General features: G+C 41.8%; 1 protein-coding gene across 5 annotated transcripts in view; it reads right to left on the reverse strand.

Annotated features, from left to right (window-relative positions):
- Positions 1 to 12125, reverse strand: part of tox2 (TOX high mobility group box family member 2) — a 140750-nt gene that overhangs the window by 48955 nt on the left and 79670 nt on the right. The window lies entirely within an intron of this gene.

Here is a 12125-nt window from a genome sequence, read left to right on the forward strand (position 1 = left end):
TTGTAATGACTGAGTCAAATGAATCATCACAAATAATATTCCGGTGTCAGCCATTCAAGTTTTTAATATAATTTTTATGATTCATGTCTTGCCGTCTCCATTTCAGAAATCAATTCAATATCATCTTTGTGCAGGCTGTCATCCTCTGCACTGGAGTGGTCATTTATCTCTTAAACAAATCCTTTCAGAAGAAAAAAAAAAAAACAGGGCAAAGGCAAAGGACAAAATGATTCTCAGAGAGTTCTTTTCTACTAAGAGTAAATAACTCAACGGTAGTAGCTAGCTACTGTAAGTACAATTACTTAATATCAACCCACCTACTGTGTAGCTTTTACGAAAAATGATCAAACAATCTAATGCATTTAACTGGGTAATGTTAAGTAACCACTACAGCAGATGAAAGACAAACTCAAAAACACCAGCCCCCCAGAAAAAAAACAGCCTCAATCTGGTTATGACCAAGGAAATTGTAATTGCAATGTATTACTTATTATATCAGAGGGATGTAGACATTGAACGAACACAACACTTCAACATGCTTTCATTCCCCCGTGACTAGTGAACATGAATGGAAGAAGGAAAACAATTTAATTGCTTCAATTGGATTTACTCTGTCCCTCGCATTGTCTGGAAAAGCGTGGATATTAATTTTCTAAATTGTCCTTTGAAGACAGACGTTTTTGTAAACCTTTGGGAATCGTGTTATTGTTTGGTCTACTGCACAAGAAAACGAACATTTCCGGAGATTCAATTTCCCTCATAATTGTTGTAAGGAAACAAACTTGTCTTTTGTAAACATTGGGGCCATTGTGTGAAGTGAGACCCTCGTTGAATCCTTTGGGGAACTCAAATCTCCATGATCTTTCATAATCAGGCAGGCACTAGGTATTCAAGTCCCAAATGACAAGAAATTCCCCTATGGGCCCTGGTAAAAAGTAGTACACTATATAGGTGCCATTTTGTACACTTGTACACTATATAGGTGCCATTTTGTACACTTGTACACTATATAGGTGCCATTTTGTACACTTGTACACTATATAGGTGCCATTTTGTACACTTGTACACTATATAGGTGCCATTTTGTACACTTGTACACTATATAGGTGCCATTTTGTACACTTGTACACTATATAGGTGCCATTTTGTATGCAGCAACAGCAAATGTCTTAACCAGACATTCTTGTAAGTCTTGTCAGAACTTAACCATAAAAGGATCTGATACTATGCACTAGGGCTGTCCACGACTAAAAACATTATTGGTCGACCAAGAGTTATGTTATTTTACAAAAGTGTATTTTTCCATATGTACAGTGGCTTGCGAAAGTATTCACCCCCTTGGCATTTTTCCTATTTTGTTGCCTTACACCCTGGAATTAAAATAGATTTTTGGGGGGGTTTGTAATCATTTGATTTACACATGCCTACCACTTTGAAGATGCTAAATATTCTTTATTGTGAAACAAACAAGAAACAAGACAAAAAAAACTGAAAACTTGAGCGTGTATAACTATTCACCCCCCCAAAGTCAATACTTTGTAGAGCCACCTTTACCAGCAATTACAGCTGCAAGTCTCTAGGGATATGTCTCTATAAGCTTGGCACATCTAACCACTGGGATTTTTGCCCATTCTTCAAGGCAAAACTGCTCCAGCTCCTTCAAGTTGGATGGGTTCCACTGGTGTACAGCAATCTTTAAGTCATACCACAGATTCTCATTTGGATTGAGGTCTGGGCTTTGACTAGGCCATTCCAAGACATTTAAATGTTCCCCTTAAACCACTCAAGTGTTGCTTTAGCAGTATGCTTAGGGCCATTGTCCTGCTGGAAGGTAAAGCTCTGTCCCAGTCTCAAATCTCTGGAAGACTGAAAAAAATGTCCCTCAAGAATTTCCTTATATTTAGCGCCATCCATCAGTCCTTCTATTCTGACCAGTTTCCCAATCCCTGCCATGAAAAACATCCCCACAGCATGATGCTGCCACCACCATGCTTCACTGTGGGGATGTTGTTCTCGGGGTGATGGAGGTGTTGGGTTTGCGCCAGACATAGCATTTTCCTTGATGGCCAATAAGCTCAATTTCATTCTCATCTGACCAGAGTACCTTCTTTGATATATTTGGGGAGTCTCCCACATTGCCTTTTGGTGAACACCAAACATGTTTGCTTATTTTTTTCTGGACACTCTTCCGTAAAGCCCAGCTCTGTGGAGTGTACGGCTTAAAGTGGTCCTATGGACAGATACTCCAATCTCCGCTGTGGAACTTTGCAGCTCCTTCAGGGTTATATTTGGTCTCTTTGTTGCCTCTGATTAATGCCATCCTTGCCTGGTCCATGAGTTTTGGTGGGCAGCCCCCTCTTGGCATGTTTGTAGTGGTGCCATATTCTTCACATTTCTTATTAATGGATTTAATGGTGGGATGTTAAAAGTTTTGTATATTTTTTTATAACCCAACCCTGTTCTGTACTTCTCCACAACTTTGTCCCTGACCTGTTTGGAGAGCTCATTGGTCTTCATAGTGCCGCTTGCTTGGTGGTGCCCCTTGCTTAGTGGTGTTGCAGACTCTGGGGCCCATATACACCTCAGAACAGGTACTGAGATCATGTGACAGATCATGTGACACTTAGATTGCACACAGGTGGACTTTATTTAACTGATTATGTGACTTCTGAAGGTAATTGGTTGCACCAGATTTGATTTAGGGGCTTCATAGCAAAGGGGGTGAATACAAATGCACACACCACTTTTCCGTTATTTATTTTTTAGAATTTTTTGAAACAAGTCATTTTTTTTTTCATTTAATTTTTTTCCATCAACTTGGACTATTTTGCGTATGTCCATTACATGAAATACAAATAAAAATACATTTAAATTACAGGTTGTAATGCAACAAAATAGGAAAACAGCCAAGGGGGTGAATACTTGGGCAAGGCACTGTAGACACACCCTTTGTTTGAATAAAATCAACTAAATGTAGGCTACTGAGCTTGTCTGATTCTTTAAGCACTGCGATTAAAAATTAAGATGCAGAAATTACTAAAGAGGGAGCCAGAGATCAATATAGCCTAACCAGAAGTGAAAACTCTGTTCCTGACCCTCCTCCTCCCGCTGACCATTGCTGCTGGTCTTCACATATTCTATTATGCTCCGAAAGTTGCCGGTAAATAGGCTACACCAGTGGTCGGCAACCTTTCACATTTCGAGTGCCAAGTTATCATACCATTTCTACTGATCTGCGTGCCAGTTATGATTTTCATATGCACATTTTTGTGGACAGTTTCCTTTAATTAAAAAGAAAATCTTCATATCTCAAAATCAATGTAATGTGCTTAATAAAAAATTATATCTAAATTAAAATGATACAAACCTAAAAGTAACTTCTGTTGCCATTGCCGATATGTAAAAATGGCCTACATAAAGCCAACAAATAAAAACGTTGCAGCCTGCAGGTATAAAATATCCCGATAAAAATAAATAACCTATAAATCACATTGGCTTACCAGTGGCATGTCTGCAAGAAACATTGCATCAACTATTAACTTGGTCCAGCCCGATTGTGCTAGCAAACTTGCAACATTGTATAAAATGTTCTGGGCCCTAATTTTCCGGTGCCAGTGAGCTCTGCACAGATAGACACAGCTGTGATCTATTTGCGCAAGGGATTTGAAGCAATCAGGTAGAGCTATTTTATAACGTTTACACCGGATCAGAGCATGACATTTTCTTCCTCTTTCATGCTGAGTGGTTATAGAAAGGGAGAGAACTGGAAAGATTTCTCAAATAGCCTAAATTGAGGAACTATTTTAATCCGGGATGTAAAAACAAACGTTTGTTTAACAAATATTAAGAAGCTATACAGTGACGGTCAAGACAATCATTTAAAAAAAGTCTCACAAGTGTATCCTAGGTTGTGCGCTCTGCTCTGCAAGCAATGTGTCCATTCCGACTGTGACAATGGTAAGACTGTAATAATAATATATTGAATGCATTAACAGAAAATATATTGAATGCATTAACAAACCAAACATTAATTTGAAATTATGGGAAATTAACAGTAAATCTACTACTGGTGATACTGGTGTGACATCCCTGCGTCCTCCGCAATGGATTTAGTCCACTAAGACAGGTGTGAAACAGACAGACATACATTTGACAAAATGTATTTGCAACTGCTCGACTAGAAAAACATTGGTCGACCAACATCCTATCAACCAAACAAACCAGTCGACTAAATGTGGTCAGCCCTATGCAGTCATCACTTATCTTAAGTATCTTCTATCTTATGTTATATCTTAAGTACAAAGGGGATGTTCATCAACTGTGACCAATACTCTTTGTTTTCTGATTGTAAAAAAAAATACTTCTTCCAAACAAATTCAAATCCTTCGCTCGGTTAAATGTTTTTCAGTTGCACAAGTGAGAGCTAGTGAATTATATGTGTCACACGTTACATCACTCTGAAGCCTAGTCGGATGCACTTGATGATAAAATGTAAATATCAAGGACGTTCCCAGTTGAAGAGTTGCGAGATAAATCATTCATATTCTATTCAGAGTGAGATTGCAGAGCCAAGGTATACTCCAGTTAATGCATACTCTTCACCCCTTCCCCTTTAAAAGTCAAATCTAAACAATGGCGTATGCATGTATGTGTTTGATAGATCATACAGGCCAGTGTCTGTCCTCCTTGTACGGTGACGACTCCAAACAAACGCATATCCACGGTCTCTCTTAAGTGCTTCTTCTCTCAAGGATTCCATTCTAATGCACAGTGCCATATTTTATTACACACAGTACAAGTATGTAGGCTTCACTCTCATAAAGGGGAGGGAGCTTCCTTCTTGATCAATAGTGTTAGCATACCATTTGGAAATATATTTCTGGGTGAATAAGTAGAAAGCATTGCCCACGTCCCAAATGGCATCCTATTGGCACCGGTTGGGCCCTGGTCCAAGGTAGTGCACCATATAGGGAATCGGGTCCCATTTCAGATGCAGACATTCTGTTCCGTCTTAATTAAGTGTAGAGGTCTTAGGAGAGTTCAGCGCAAATTTTAATACACCTTTCATTTAATAGAAACAGATGAACAGACAGTTGGTGTGGGGATGGAATGAGAGGGAATATATCATTGATTGGGAAGCTTTCCAGGTTATTTTTTTGTTGGCACCAAGCTAACTTTCCACAACACTGCTTCACTAGCTCGGCTCATCTAATGGGACTTATCTGAACAGGCTTTGTTCAGTTGTCAAGGCCTTCAGTATCACAGATGATAACTAGCAGATGATTTGAAGTCAAAATTACATATATTTGGACAACTCATTTTATGAATACAGTGTCTTATAAACCCATGTGGGCTGGGCATCCTGAAGATGCAAAACATTAAAATAAAAAAAATGATATACAAATATAAACTCAGCAAACTTAAGATGTGTAAATATTTGCATGAACATAACAAGATTCAACAACTGAGACATAAACTGAACAAGTTCCACAGACATGTGACTAACAGAAATTGAATAATGTGTTCCTGAACAAAGGGGGGGTCAAAATCAAAAATAACACTCAGTATCTGGTGTGGCCACCAGCTGCATTAAGTACTGCATCATGGACTGCATCATATTTGGCAGTTCTTGCTGTGAGATGTTACCCCACTCTTCCACCAAGGCACCTGTAAGTTTCTGGACACTTCTAGGGGGAACGGCCCTAGTCCTCACCCTCTGATCCAACAGGTCCCAGACGTGCTCAATGGGATTGAGATCTGGGCTCTTCGCTGGCCATGGCAGAACACTGACATTCCTGCCTTGCAGGAAATCACACACGGAACGAGTAGTATGGCTGGTGGCATTGTCATGCTGGGGGGTCATGTCAGGATGAGCCTGAAGGAAGGGTAATATATGAGGGAGGAGGATGTCTTCCCTGAAACGCACAGCGTTGAGATACAGGCCTCGGTGTAACGGTCAACGATAAACGCGAATCTGGCCATCACCCCCGGTGAGACACAACCGTGAAGTGAAGAGCACCTTTTGCCAGTCCTGTCTGGCCCAGCGACGGTGGGTTTGTGCCCATAGGCGACGTTGTTGCCAGTAATGTCTGGTGAATACCTGCCTTACAACAGGCCTACAAGCCCCCAGTCCAGTCTCTCTCAGCCTTTGCGGACAGTCTGAGCACTGATGGAGGGATTGTGTGTTCCGGGTGTAACTCGGGCAGTTGTTGTTGCCATCCTGTACCTGTCCCGCAGGTGTGATGTTCGGATGTACCGATCCTGTGGATGTGTTGTTACACGTGGTCTGCCACTGCAAGGATGATCAGCTGTCCGTCCTGTCTCCCTGTAGCGCTGTCTTAGGGGTCTCACAGTACGGACATTGCAAAGTATTGTCCTGGCCACATCTGCAGTCCTCATGCCTCCTTGCAGCATGCCTAAGGCACGTTCACACAGATGAGCAGGGACCCTGGGCATCTTTCTTTTGGTGTTTTTCAGAGACAGTAGAAAGGCCTCTTTAGTGTCATGTTTTCATAACTGTGACCTTAATTGCCTACCGTCTGTAAGCTGTTAGTGTCTTAACGACCGTTCCACGGGTGCATGTTCATGAATTGTTTATGGTTCATTGAACAAGCATGGGAAACAGTGTTTAAACCCTTTACAATGAAGATCTGTGAAGTTATTTGGATTTTTACGAATTATCTTTGAAAGACAGGGTCCTTTTTTTTTGCTGAGTTTACATTTTATTTTTACAAACTTGTGGTAATACATACGGTGCATTCAAAAGTATTCAGACCCCTTGACTTTTTACACATTTTATTATGTCACAGACTTATTTTTAAAAGGATAAAAAAAAACTTTATCAATCTACACAAAATACCTCATAATGACTAAGCAAAAAAAAGACTGAAATATCACTTTTGCATACGTAAGTATTCAGACCCTTTACTCGGTACTTTGTTAAAGCACATTTGGCAGCAATTACAGCCTCGCGTTTTCATGGGTATGACGCTACAAGCTTGGCACACCAGTATTTGGGGAGTTTCTCCTATTCTTCTCTGCAGATCCTCTCAAGCTCTGTCAGGTTGGATGGGGAGTGTCGCTGCACAGCTGTTTTCAGGAGCTCTCCAGAGATGTTTGATCGGGTTCAAGTCCGGGCTCTGGCTGGCTGGGACATTAAGATGCTTGCGTTGTCCTGGCTGTGTCCTTAGGGTCATTGTCCTGCTGGAAGGCGAACCTTCACCCTAGTCTGAGGTCCTGAGCGCTCCAGAGCAGGATTTCATCAAGGATCTCTCTGTACTTTGCTCCGTTCATCTTTCCCTCGATCCTGACTAGTCCCTGCCGCTGAAAAATATCCTCACTGCATGATGCTGCCACTATCATGCTTCACCATAGGGATGGTGCCAGGTTTCCTCCAGACATGACGCTTGGCATTCAGACCAAAGAGTTCAATCTTGTTTTCTTCAAACCAGAGAACTCCAAGAGGGCTGTCATGTGCCTTTTCCTGAGGAGTGGCTTCCATCTGGCCACTCTACCATAAAGGCCTGATTGATGGAGTGCTGCAGAGATAGTTGTCCTTCTTGAAGGTTCTCCCATCTCCATCAAAGGAACTCGCAATCTCTATCAGAGTGACCATCTGGTTGTTGGTCACCTCCCTGCCCAAGGTCCTTCTCCACCGATTGCTCAGTTTGGCAGACAGCCAGCTCTAGGAAGAGTCTTGGTGGTTCCAAACTTCTTCCATTTAAGAATGACGGTGGACCTTAAATGTTGCAGAAATGTTTTAGTACCGTTCCCCAGATCTGTGCCTCGACACAATCCTGTCTCTGACATCTCCAGACAATTTCTTCAAAGTCATGGTTCGATTTTTACTCTGACATGCACTGTCAACTGTGGGACCTTAGATAGACAGGTGTGTTTCTTTTCCAAATCACGTCCAATCAATTGAATTTACCACAGGTGGACTCCAATAAAGTTGTAGAAACATCTCAAAAATTATCAATGGAAAAAGGATGCACCTGAGCTGAATTTCAAGTCTCATAGCAAAGGGTCTGAATACTTATGTAAATAAGGTATTTTTGTTTTTATTTTTTTATACATTTGCAAACATTTCAAAAACCTGTTTTTGCTTTTTCATTATTGGGTATTGTGTGTAGATTGATGAGGGAAAAAAACAAACAATAATTTGACAATCGTTTCATTTTTTAACAGAACCATTATTTTTTTTTCATCCCTATTACATTTTAGAATAATGCTGTAACGTAACAAAATGTGGAAAGAGTGAAGGGGTCTGAATACTTTCCGAATACACTGTATATGCAAAGGAATGAAGGAAAGAAACTTGAATCATAATGTAGTATATAATATGTCACTTATCAGACGGCGTAATCCAAAGCGATTTATAATATTCTTCGCATGGGTGGTACCAGCGGAATTGTAACCCACAAACTTGATGTTGCTAGTGCCATGCTCTAACCAACTGAGCCCCACATCAAGTCTGTATCATACACAATAAATGTATTATCATGGACACAAATGAAGATTATGAGTGTTGAGTTGATTGTTGATATGTTATATGTTGTAGTAATTTTACTTGACAATTTGTTTTGATTCAAGTTTATTGTGAAAAACTGCTACAGTAAGTGGGGATGCGGCTTACTATACATATTGTTTTGTTTCAAAATGGACATATCAATTGCAGATATTTCCTTCTGGGGGGGCAAACCCCAGACCCCCCCCCCCCAAAAAAAACATTTAAATTCAGCCATTTCCATCAGTATATACCCTCTATCTGTTCTTATATACACCTCGCTAACTAGATCAGTCAGTGGCAGCGCCTCCACTCACGACACAGTTTGAGAGGAGACTTTCGACTTCCCAACTCAGCGATTCAGCTGAGGGCCTGACCGACAGCACAGGGGGTTTGGGGCGTTGGGGTGGGGTGATGATGATGATAGATCTGCCTCACCACTAATGTGCACTTATCTGCCTATTGGAAGAGGTTTGTCAAATTGTGATTTATGCTTACACCCCACACCCACCCTCTTCCCCTTTCCACACCACCCAGAGTGCAGAAAACAAAGTCATAGTTATCTCTCGCTTCCATACGGCCTGTTTTTCAAGAAAAGAAAGGAGGAGGGAAGGGAGGGTTATCTTGGGGAAGAGTTTGGGTGCCTCATCCGTTTTCGTTCATGCTGACATTCCCCTCATAGAAAGCTTACGCCTCGCAAATGATGCCATGGACAAGAGTAGAGCGGGTTACCCCTGTTGACTTTAGAGGGTGGTCTGTTCCATGTGCAGATATTGGGAAAAATTATGAGAAAATAATGTACCCGACAATATACTGTATGACGATATGGAACCGTCCTTCTCCACGACTGGGTGATGTCATGCTTTGCATTTTGGAAACTCAACAGCATCACCGTGAGCTAAGAACTCCATGTGTGTCCTGTTTAGACAGCTCAAACCGTGGACAACCCTCTCCCCTATGTTTGTTTCTCTCTCTCTGTTTATCTGTCCCTCTCTCCCAGCCATAATACAGGCTTTAATTAAAGCCATCAGCTGTGTTCTTTTGCTACAATATCATGTCAAGGATATCAACACACCACAGAGCCTCCTCAGAATAACAGAGTGAGACCGGCCCAGGTTACTCTCTCTCTCTCTCTCTCTCTCTCTCTCTCTCTCTCTCTCTCTCTCTCTCTCTCTCTCTCCATCCCATCGATCTCTCTCTCTGTTTCTCTTTCTGTTTCTCTCTCTCTCCCATCCCTATCTCTCCCTCTCCATCTCTCTCTCTCCCTCTCCATCTCTCCCTCCCTCTCCATCCCTCTCTCTCCCTCTCCATCCCATCCCCCTCTCTCTCAATTCAATTCAATTCAAGGGCTTTATTGGCATGGGAAACATGTGTTAACATTGCCAAAGCAAGTGAGGTAGACAACATACAAAGTGAATATATAAAGTGAAAAACAACAAAAATTAACAGTAAACATTACACATACAACAGTTTCAAAACAGTAAAGACATTACAAATGTCATATTATAAATATATATATACACAATGTACACATAGATAAAGGACACAAGATAAAATAAATAAGCATAAATATGGGTTGTATTTACAATGGTGTTTGTTCTTCACTGGTTGCCCTTCTCTCGTGGCAACAGGTCACAAATCTTGCTGCTGTGATGGCACACTGTGGAATTTCACCCAGTAGATATGGGAGTTTTTCAAAATTGGATATGTTTTCGAATTCTTTGTGGATCTGTGTGATCTGGGGGAAATATGTCTCTCTAATATGGTCATACATTGGGCAGGAGGTTAGGAAGTGCAGCTCAGTTTCCACCTCATTTTGTGGGCAGTGAGCACATAGCCTGTCTTCTCTTGAGAGCCATGTCTGCCTACGGCGGCCTTTCTCAATAGCAAGGCTATGCTCACTGAGTCTGTACATAGTCAAAGCTTTCCTTAATTTTGGGTCAGTCACAGTGGTCAGGTATTCTGCCGCTGTGTACTCTCTGTGTAGGGCCAAATAGCATTCTAGTTTGCTCTGTTTTTTTGTTAATTCTTTCCAATGTGTTAAGTAATTATCTTTTTGTTTTCTCATGATTTGGTTGGGTCTAATTGTGCTGTTGTCCTGGGGCTCTGTAGGGTGTGTTTGTGTTTGTGAACAGAGCCCCAGGACCAGTTTGCTTAGGGGACTCTTCTCCAGGTTCATCTCTCTGTTTGTGATGGCTTTGTTATGGAAGGTTTGTGAATCGCTTCCTTTTAGGTGGTTGTAGAATTTAATGGCTCTTTTCTGGATTTTGATAATTAGTGGGTATCGGCCTAATTCTGCTCTGCATGCATTATTTGGTGTTTTACGTTGTACACGGAGGATATTTTTGCAGAATTCTGCGTGCAGAGTCTCAATTTGGTGTTTGTCCCATTTTGTGAAGTCTTGGTTGGTGAGCGGACCCCAGACCTCACAACCATAAAGGGCAATGGGCTCTATGACTGATTCAAGTATTTTTAGCCAAATCCTAATTGGTATGTTGAAATTTATGTTTCTTTTGATGGCATAGAATGCCCTTCTTGCCTTGTCTCTCAGATCGTTCACACCTTTGTGGAAGTTACCTGTGGCGCTGATGTTTAGGCCAAGGTATGTATAGTTTTTTGTGTGCTCTAGGGCAACAGTGTCGAGATGGAATTTGTATTTGTGGTCCTGGTGACTCAACCTTTTTTGGAACACCATTATTTTGGTCTTACTGAGATTTACTGTCAGGGCCCAGGTCTGACAGAATCTGTGCATAAGATCTAGGTGCTGCTGTAGGCCCTCCTTGGCTCTCTCTCCCTCTCCATCCCTCTCTCTCCCTCTCATCCCTCTCTCTCTCTCCCTCTCCATCCCTCTCTCTCTCTCCCTCTCCATCCCTCTCTCTCTCTCCCTCTCCATCCCTCTCTCTCCCTCTCCATCTCCATCCCATCCCTCTCTCTCTCTCTCCATCCCTCTCTCTCCCTGTCCATCTCTCCCTCTCCATCACATCGATCTCTCTCCCTCTCCATCTCTCTCTCTCCAAACAGACTAGCTGCATTATTTACCCGTCACTCTGTTACTATTTGGACATTTGCGGAATCTGAAACCGTGGATCTAAGTTTCTGTCTGAGGAGGAAAGTGAGGCATCGCTCCAGCCCCAACACAGTGTCATGGGCTCATCTAGGAAATAATAGCCACAAAAAATATCTAGTAGCTACAATGCTGGCTATGGCTATTTCAGATATGACAATGCCCCGCAATGCTAACAAGGCCTAAAGAATGAAAGGCGATGACAGATAGAAAATGACAAAATGTCCCTTTTTCTTAAGCACAGATATGGTCCATTTCATCCTAGAGAAATGAGTTGATTACTAAACAACCGTGCTAATTGCAATCGTTTATTTGTTGTCTGTCTCTTCCCTTCCTCTTGTCTCTCCCCTCTTTCCCTCTCACATCTCCCCCTCCTCCCTCTGTCTCCCAGCTTCTCACTCCTCACTCCTCGTCCAAGGTCATGAGGTCATAGTCATCTGATCATATGTCGGTTGCGATTAGAATCAGGCCTTTTGTGCCATGTCATATTTCATTACGCACAGGACTCATCTCCTGGGTCGTGGGGTCACTCTGATTTGATTGGCTGACAGAAAT

Source organism: Oncorhynchus keta, chromosome 10, assembly GCF_023373465.1.
Source record: "Oncorhynchus keta strain PuntledgeMale-10-30-2019 chromosome 10, Oket_V2, whole genome shotgun sequence".
Taxonomy (NCBI): domain Eukaryota; kingdom Metazoa; phylum Chordata; class Actinopteri; order Salmoniformes; family Salmonidae; genus Oncorhynchus; species Oncorhynchus keta.